At 41.4% G+C, this 9,186-nt stretch overlaps 1 long non-coding RNA gene and 1 other non-coding gene across 4 annotated transcripts; both read right to left on the reverse strand.

Moving 5' to 3' along the window:
• Positions 1-1,220: 1,220 nt before the first annotated feature.
• LOC147367729 (uncharacterized) lies at positions 1,221-8,722 on the reverse strand. 3 transcript variants are annotated; one of them, XR_015132028.1, is made up of 4 exons: positions 8,436-8,722; positions 8,229-8,287; positions 7,442-7,536; positions 1,227-1,360 (listed from the first exon to the last, which is right to left on the reverse strand). It is a non-coding gene; the product is annotated as an uncharacterized LOC147367729 (long non-coding RNA). The 3 variants fall into 3 exon arrangements; XR_015132030.1 differs by lacking the exon at positions 8,229-8,287; XR_015132029.1 differs by lacking the exons at positions 7,442-7,536; positions 8,229-8,287 and having other exon boundaries at positions 1,221-1,360.
• On the reverse strand, positions 4,848-4,952 carry LOC147367730 (U6 spliceosomal RNA). The gene has a single exon (XR_015132244.1). It is a non-coding gene; the product is annotated as a U6 spliceosomal RNA (small nuclear RNA).
• Positions 8,723-9,186: the final 464 nt, after the last annotated feature.

Below are 9,186 nucleotides of genomic sequence, written 5' to 3' on the forward strand. Positions count from 1 at the left end.
GCCTTGATTTCTTGCTCACTTTTAGAGGATATTTATGCTGGATGTACGGAGAAGGCAATGGCACCCCACTCCAGTACTCTTGCCTGGAAAATCCCATGAGCAGAGGAGCCTGGTAGGCTGCAGTCCCTGGGGTCGCTAAGAGTCGGACACGACTGAGCAACTTCACTTTCACTTTTCCCTTTCATGCATTGGAGAAGGAAATGGCAACCCACTCCAGTGTTCTTGCCTGGAGGATCCCAGGGATGGGGGAGCCTGGTGGGCTGCCATCTATGGGGTCGCACAGAGTCGGACACAACTGAAATGACTTAGCAGTTATGCTGGATGTAAAATTTTTGGTCATCAAGTTTTTTTCTTTTAACATTTAGAATATGTTGGTCTACCTCTGGCCTCCAACATTTCTGATGAGAAATCTGCTGACAGTATTATTGAGTATCCCTTATATATGATGAATCACTTCTCTCTCAGTGCTTTCAAGGTTGCCTTTTGAAAGTTTAATGTGTCTTGGTATGAGTTTCTTTGAGTTAATCTTACTTAGAGTTCATTGAGCTTCTTGAATGTTTATGTCTTTCATCAAATTTGGAAAGTTTTCAGCCATTTTTTTCTTCAGATACTGTCTCTTCTTTCTTGCTCTCTTTTCCATTTGATACTCCTACAATGTGGATAATGTTCTGCTAGATGGTAGTCAAGAAGGCTCTGTTCACTTTTCAGTCTTTTTTCTTTCTGTTCCTCTAATAATTTTCATTGTCCTATCTTCAGTTTTGCTGATTATTTCTTCTGCCTATCCAAATTTGTCTTTGCCTCTCTCAAGTAAATTTTAAATTTCAATTATTGTACTTTTCTGCTGCAGAATTTCTTTTTGTTTTTTTTAGCTTTCCATCTAGTGATATTTCCTTTTTTTTTTTTTTAACACATTGTTGTCTTCGCTTCTCCATATCTTCTCTTAGTTCTTTGAGCATTTTTAAGACTTTTTAAAAGTCTTTATCTCGTAAATCTGCCACCAGATTTATGAGTCTGTTTCAGTGACAGTTTCTGATTATTTATTTTGAATGAGCCACACTTTTCTGTTTCTTTTGTGAATTTTGTTGACAGCTGGACATTTGAATCTAATAATGTTGTAAATGCAAATCAGGTTCTCTCCCTTCCTAGGGTTTGGTGGTTTATAAGAAATTGTTTATTGTTTTGTTTTGTCTTGTGTTTGTTGCAGATTATTTTTGTGTTAGGAGTTAGCCTGAGGTATAAACATAAGGTCTTCTCATGTCTGTTTTCAGCCTGTGCCTTTTACTGGGCATGCACAGTCACTTTCTCATTTCTTCCATAGATACAGTTATTTTTGAACGTCCTAGCCGTTAATGTCTGGATCCTAAAAGGGGGAAAAGAGAAAAATGAAGAGAGGAAAAAGGGCACTGGCCCTGCATATCCCCTAGAAGTTATTTAATTCGGGGGGAAGGGGTGAAACAAAAATGGCTGCCTACTTTGCACCTTTGTGATCAAAAACATCAATCAGCAAGCAAAACATAGATTCCTCATATTTGGAAGACAGTCTTTTTTGCCAGCCCTGGCTCCTGCAACTTGTGTGCAGGTTGTTCCTGGAACACATGTATGAATGCCTGAGAGGGCTAGGGTGGGGAAATGACTAGCTACTATTATGCTAAGAGTAGAAACTGACTAAAATTAAAAAGAAACAATCTGTGAATTATTGGAGTCCCAGAAGAAGAAGAGAGGTAGATGAAGAAAGAAAGTTTATTTAAAGAAATAATGGCAGAGAATGTCCCAAATCTGGGGAACAGTTTGGATATTCAAATTCATGAAGCTTGTAGGTCACCAATCTCAACTTAAAGTGATATTCTCCAAGGCACATTGTGTTATAAGAAAGCTGTCAAAAATTAAAGACAAAAAGAGAATCTTAAAAGCATCAAGAGGGAAGAAAGTTGTACTTACAAGGGAACTCCTATAGGCCTACTGGGAGATTTCTCAGCAGAAACTTTGCAGGCTATGTGAGAGTAGTATGATATATTCAAAGTGAAATATATACAACTGAAAGAAAATCTATGCAACTAAAAGGAAAAAACTGCCAGCCAATAATATCTGACTGGCAAACTTGTATCTCAAAAATTAAGGCAATATAAGTACTTTCCCAGACAGACAGAAGCTGAAGGGAGTGGCTCACCAGTGACCTGCCTTGTAAGAGATGCTGAAAGGATGTACTGAAGCCAAAATGAAAAGATGCTAATTAATAACATGAAAATGTGAAAAGATGTTAATTAGTAGTGTGAAAATATATATGAAAAGGTAAGTATGTAGTCAAAATCAGAATACCCTAATACTGTAATATAGTGATGTGTTAACCATTTAACTCCAGTATAAATGTTAAGAACAAAACTATTAAAAATAATAATTTAGGAATACATAATATAAAAAGGTAAATTGTGATATTGAAAACATGAAAGGAAAAGTAAGAGTAGTTTTGTATATCAGTTCAGTTCAGTTCAGTCACTCAGTCGTGTCTGACTCTTTGCGACCCCATGAGTTTTGTATATAATCGAAGGTAAATCATTATCAGTGTAAAATAGACTGGTATATCTATAAAATATGTAAGCCTCATAGTAACCACAAAGCAGAACCTATAGTAGATAAACTAACAGTAAAGATTAGAGAATCAAAGCATATCAAAATGAAGAATTATCAGTTCACAAAGGAAAGCAGCAAGAGAAGAGGAAAGGAATAAGGGAACTAAAAAGCATCCAGAAAACAATAAGATGCCATTAGTAAGTCCTCACTTTATTAGTAAGTCATCAAAAAATAACTTGTAAGTGGATTAAATTATCCATTGGAAAGTCATAGAGTGGCTAGATGAATAAGAAAATAAGACCGAACTATATGCTGTATGTAAAAGATTCACTTAAGCTTTAAGGATACACATATGCTGAAAGTGGAAACATAGAAAAAGATATTTCGTGTAAGTAGAACTCAAGAGACCAGGTATAACTATATTTACATCAGACAAAATAAGACTGTAAGTCAAAAATAGTAACAAGAGACAAGGTCAATAACTAGTGATAAAAGGATCAATTCATTAAGAGGATATAACATATTTATATGCACCCAACATGAGAGCACTTAAGTATATGAAGCAAATACAGATCTGAAGGGAGTAAGAAATACTATAATAATACTAGGGACTTCAGTCCTCTATTTTTAACAATGCATAGATCGTATAGACAGTAAATCAATAAGAAAACAGTGGTTTTGGACAACATTATAGACGAAATGGGCCTAACAGACAAATACAGAATATTCCACTGAACAGCAGCAGAACATACTTCTCAAAGGCATATGGAATATTCTCCATCATAGTCCATATGTTAGGCCACAAAACAATTTCAGCAAATTTAAGAAGACATAAAACCTCACTGAAAGAAATGAAAGTAGACCTAAATAAATGGAAAGATAACCCATGTTCATGCATTAGAAGACTTTAATATTGTTAAGATGACAGTATGTCCCAAAGCACTCTACAGACCCAAATGCAATCCCTATAAAAATTCCAATAGTCCTTTTTTTTTTTTTTTTTTCAAAAAATGAAAAGGCCAATCCTCAATTTATATTGAGGTTATATATGCGTTCAACAACATGGACTTCTCTCCACAGCCATCCTGGCTGTAGCTGCTGCTGAGTGCCCAATCTGCCAGCCATAGAGAACTAAGCCTACATCATGGCACCAGTTTGATTGCATTGGACTGCTTTCATCATGGAAGGGGCAGCGCTTTGCTCTTACTGGAACAGACACTTTGGACATGGATTTTGCATCCCTGAATGCAATGCTTTTACCAAAACAGAATGCCTTACGTACACCATAGTATTCCACATAGTATTTCTTCTGATCAAGGAATTCCCTTCATGGGAAATAAAGTGCAACAATTGGCCCATGGTCATGATAATTCACTGGTCTTAACTGTGTTCCCCGTGCTTCTCCCTTGTGTCTCATCTCTGCACTCTGCTGGTTCAGGTTCTAAGCCTCTCAAGCATGGCCAGAAGAGTATATTTCAGATAGGGATCCAGAACACTGCTAACAGTGTTTATAACCTGGGTTAACAGAAGTTCCAGCTGGTTTCAGAAGTTCCTGATTACCCTAAAGAAGGCAATTTCCACATCTCCTATCATAACAACAACAAACTACTCTAGAAAAGCAAAGGAAATGAGTAATATGTTGATTGGGATTCTTTTGGATCCTGTCATCTCTTCACAGAGTGACAACTAAAGTTACAGGCTTGCATTCCCTCACTGAGGGATACCAGGCAAGCCACTCCTGGATGAGCAGATTGAGAGGAACAGGCTCAGGGCTGTGCGTGTGTATGCATCCTCATCTCCTTGCCTTAAATCCAGCTGCTTCTTCCCTGAGTTCATAGACTGCCATGCTTATTTAGATGGGATTGGCAGATAAGCTGGGATCTCAGCCATGCATGGGAAGAGAAGCCAGCAAGCAGAGGCTGAGTGCAGGGCCAGGGAGGTTAACTCATCAAGGAGGAGGGTTCTCGTGGATGATTCTCTAAAGGGTATTTAGTGAATTGGGAGTTGATCCACTTGTGTTAGTTGGTTACGCCAGCTGCAGTAACCAAAGTTTCCAGAATGTATAATGGCTCAAATACATTCAAGTTGATTTTCAGTTCCAAGAAGAGTTCAAGACATTTCAAGTTGGTGGAGAACAATGCTTTGCACAGGCATTCAGACAGCCAGGCTGATAAGCTTTGCAGTTAAAAAAAAAATGTAGTATAGTTGATTTACAATATTGTGTTTTAGGAGCAAAGTGATTCAGTTATTTTTTTTTCCTCAGATTATATTCCATTATAGGTTAAGTGAAAGGCGTCATGACTTTGGGTGCCATCCTTCTGCAGGGGCCATGCTCATCTCTGTATCAGTCCAGTTTTTAGTTTATGTACTGCTAAAGTGAGCACAACTTTGCCATTTTCAATAAATGACTTTCAAGGTTGCCCTGGAAGGGGAAAGAGGCACATACAAGGTTTTTATGAGCTAAACTTGAAATACCATGACTCACCTCCCTTTGGTAAAACTGAATGATACAGCCACATCTAACTGAAAGAGACTGGACTATGAGCCCAAGAAGAGGAGATGAATTTGGTGAGAACTAGCAGCCTTGGACTGGAGAAGGCAATGGCGCCCCACTCCAGCACTCTTGCCTGGAAAATCCTATGGGCGGAGGAGCCTGGTAGGCTGCAGTCCATGGAGTCGCTGAGGGTCGGACACTACTGAGCGACTTCGCTTTCACTTTTCACTTTCATGCATTGGAGAAGGAAATGGCAACCCACTCCAATGTTCTTGCCTGGAGAATCCCAGGGACGGGGGAGCCTGGTGGGCTGCTGTCTGTGGGGTTGCACAGAGTCGGACACAACTGAAGCGACTTAGCAGCAGCAGCAGCAGCAGCCTTGGACACAGCTGTGTCCAACAGGCAGTGTTGTGGTGTCTGGAGCAAGGCAGCAGGAGCTAAAGCCAAGGTTTTGCTGGAATTCAGACAGCAGTCAGCATTCTGTTAGTGCTGTTCTGCTCCGTCTGAAGTAAGATGTTAGCCAGCGGCAGGTGTGGAGATAATTTTGGTGGTGGGACTGTTACGGATACTAGTGCGTAGGCCCTGGAAAACGGGGTGGGAGGGCTCCTGGAATCAAGTAGAGTGAGACTTCCAGACCTGAGCCTCAGGGACTGAGAGTCAAGTCCAGGTTCGTGCTGATACTGAAATCCAGTAATATGGACAGAGATTTGGGAGAAGGCTTACATATGAAGGCTTACCTTGGGAATTCTTTGCCTATGACAAGAAACCTAATCCCAGGAACCCTGCTGGTGAACTTCAGACTGTCAGTCAGGCTTGGTTCCAGGACAGTTTGGGGAGGGTCCTCCTCCTGAAATTTTCTTTAGCGCTGTCTTTTCCAGAAGGGCACTCACATATACCCTTTAAAGAGTTTCATGTCCTCACAAGAGGGGTGTCTTGGTCCACATGGCTTCCTCAAGCAGCCATACTCATAATCCCCAGTACATTAAAATAACCCTGGGATACAAGTCACAATTTTTTCTTGGGGGGGGGGGGGCTGAGTTTTTGTTGCTGTACATAAACTTTATCTAGTTGGGGTGAGCAGGGGCTACTCTCTCGTTGTGGTGCCTGGGCTGTAGAGTATGTGGGCTTCAGCAGTTGTGGCGCATGGGATTGGTTGCCCCATAGAATGTGGAATCTCCCCTGAGCAGGGATCAAACCTGTGTCCTTTGCAATGGCAGGTGGACTCAACCACTGGACCACCAGGGAAGTCCTAGGTCACAAATTTCTGATGTCGTATAGTCTCCTAGGGCACGTTCTGTCTCACAGTTTAGGCATGTAACCTAGTGGCTAAATAACTACTAGATTCTAAATAACCAGTAGAGCTGCATATAGAGAGCTGGGACTTGAATTGCTTGCTTTGTTTGCTTTCCTCTTTGGAGGTGGCCAAAAAAAAATCAACAATGGCTTAGGGCTTTCTGAACATTGTCTTTTAAGGATGATACTGCATGTACTGTCTAGAGATGTTGTTGGAACAGATGTTGTGAGAGGTTCTTACACTCTTAATATGCTGAGAATGCCCATATATCCCCCAAGCGTCATCACAGAAAATCCTCAAACACAATCATAGCACTACAGGGCGTTGCCTTCCACTTGACCCTTCTATTTTCTTGATTGTTCAATGCACAAGGGTTATTAAGGAGCTGAAAGATGATTGTTACACTCCATCGTGTCTGCCAGCTATGTGCTGGCAGATTTTTGCAAACAGATTCAGGAAACCACTGTAGGTTAATGACATAATAGGATGTGGAAAAATTCTGGTCTTGTTCTATAAAATAGCTAACCTATTTTATAGAACAAAATATGGGATGCTAAAGAATGTGGTAAACTATAGTATTGGAGCATGCTGCTGCTGCTAAGTCACTTCAGTCGTGTCCGACTCTGTGCGACCCCATAGATGGCAGTCCACCAGGCACCGCCGTCCCTGGGATTCTCCAGGCAAGAACACTGGAGTGGGCTGCCATTTCCTTCTCCAGTATTGGAGCATAGACTCTAGTAAATCTGCCATTTAATAACAACTTGACCTTGGGTTGATTTTAACTGTTATCAGAATGGTAAAGAATTCTCCTGCAATTCAGGCGACCCTGGTTCAATTCCTGGGTCGGGAAGATCCCCTGGAGAAGGGATAGGCTACCCACTCCAGTATTCTTGGGCTTCTCTGGTGGCTTAGCTGGTAAAGAATCCGCCTGCAGTGTGGGAGACCTGGATTCAGCCCCTGGGTTGGAAAGATTCCCTGGAGAAGGGAAAGGCTACCCACTCCAGTATTCTGGCCTGGAGAATTCCATTGACTGTATAGTCCATGGGGTCGCATAGAGAGTGACTTTCACTTACTCTTATCCTCACCTGAGACATGGGAATTGTAATGGTATTCACTTCCATGGGACTAAATGAGACAGTGTATGAAAAATGTTTAGCATGATGCCTGGCATGTAGCTGACCTTCAAAAAAAAAAAATACGTTACCTATTATTATCGGCTAACACTTTTTAAAACCCTGTCATTTGAGAAAAAAAAAATGGGAGATTAAGCACCACTAAATACAAACACTTGTTCTTAAGGGTTATAACTGAATCCTTGAAATTCTGGTGGTAAAAAGGAACATTTTTGATCATCTCCACCCACCCAGAGACAATCTCAGATCAAGCAGGGTAAACAGCCCATACAAAAGTCTAGAGTAGAAGTTCTTGCATGACATCCAGGTCAGGTGCATCAACATGACAGGGAATTTGCTGGAAATATAATTCTTGTGGGGGGAGCCCTAGACCTTCTAAATCTTAAATTCTGGGATGGAGCCCAGAAATATGTGTTTTAACATGCCCTCTCAGGGATTGGTAGCTCAGGTTTGTGGACCCAGGTGTAGAACCTCTAGAGATAAATTTGTTGATGAAATGCAGCTGACGGTGCTTGCAGAGAACTTCTGTGAGTTCATGAGCTCAGACCTACGTTCGTGGCTGCCTTTTCTGGTCCCCGCCCAAGTCCCTTATGCCCCCTGCCCCGCCTCCTCCCTGTGGCATCTTGGTTAATAGTCCCACCATCCACCCAGCTGCCCAATCTTCTAGATTCTTTTACTCTCTCACTTTTCATCCCACCAGGCACTAGGAACCTGTTGATTTCCCATCCTGAACACTTACTTGCTGGGGTCCAGCCCCGGCTGATCCAGGGTATTCGAAGCGGGGACGGCGTCGGCGACCTATTTATTTAAATATTTTATCAAAGATATAAAGAGTAATAGGATGAGGATAGCTCAGTAGGAAAATTCAGTGGAGAAAAGAGGCTGAGTAGCTTGGTTTACGCAGGAGACCAATAAAACTTCAAGACAAGAAGCTTGCACCACTTACGTAGGCCGCAGGCATCCTTCTGTTCTCCCGAAGGAGAGGAGACACTGAGGCCTCCCCGGTCGGATCTTAGAAGCCCAGGCATAATTAGTAAGCATGGCGGGTTCCGCGCTCCAGATGGAGACTCAACCAGAGTGAGAGAGAGAGCGACATGGGGAGACCAGTATTTCGAGAAACTGATCCCAATTCTTTATTTTCCATGGTCTACTTTTATACACTGAGATGTTATGCAAAAGTCACGTGGGGTCAGCAGTCCTGACTTTTATCAAAGTCAGGTGCTTCATACAAATGTATACAGAGGTCTTAGGGGTGTTACATCATCTTCTGGCCAGGGGGGCCTGCTGACAATTTATGACCCTCTCCTTGTGACAGCGGTCAACCAGGACACTTATTTCTCCAGGGGTGATTATTCTTAAAACAGACACCACCCAAATAAAGTTACATTCCTATAGGGTGACGGTATAGTGGGTTTTAGTTAAGGAAAGAATTTACTTAGCCTAAGGTCTAATGTAATTAATATCAAAGGTTAATACTTATTTCTTCTATATATTCATTAATGTGTGTAAGGGCAGGGGATGTGGAGTCTTAGCAACAAACATTGGCTCAACAAATGAAAAACCCTTCACCAATACAGTTTCTAATCAGCCCATTATACTTATCCTAATAGTTTTCTAACTTTTCTAAGGAACCTGTTTTTAGAAGGTTTAAAGCATCTCATGCCTCTCACGTTTGGGAGGCTGTGAGCAATCACATG

Source organism: Bos grunniens, chromosome 8 (genome assembly GCF_055505025.1).
Source record: "Bos grunniens cultivar Pamir isolate PY7600 chromosome 8, Bosgru_T2T1.0, whole genome shotgun sequence".
NCBI classification, from domain to species: Eukaryota; Metazoa; Chordata; class Mammalia; order Artiodactyla; family Bovidae; genus Bos; species Bos grunniens.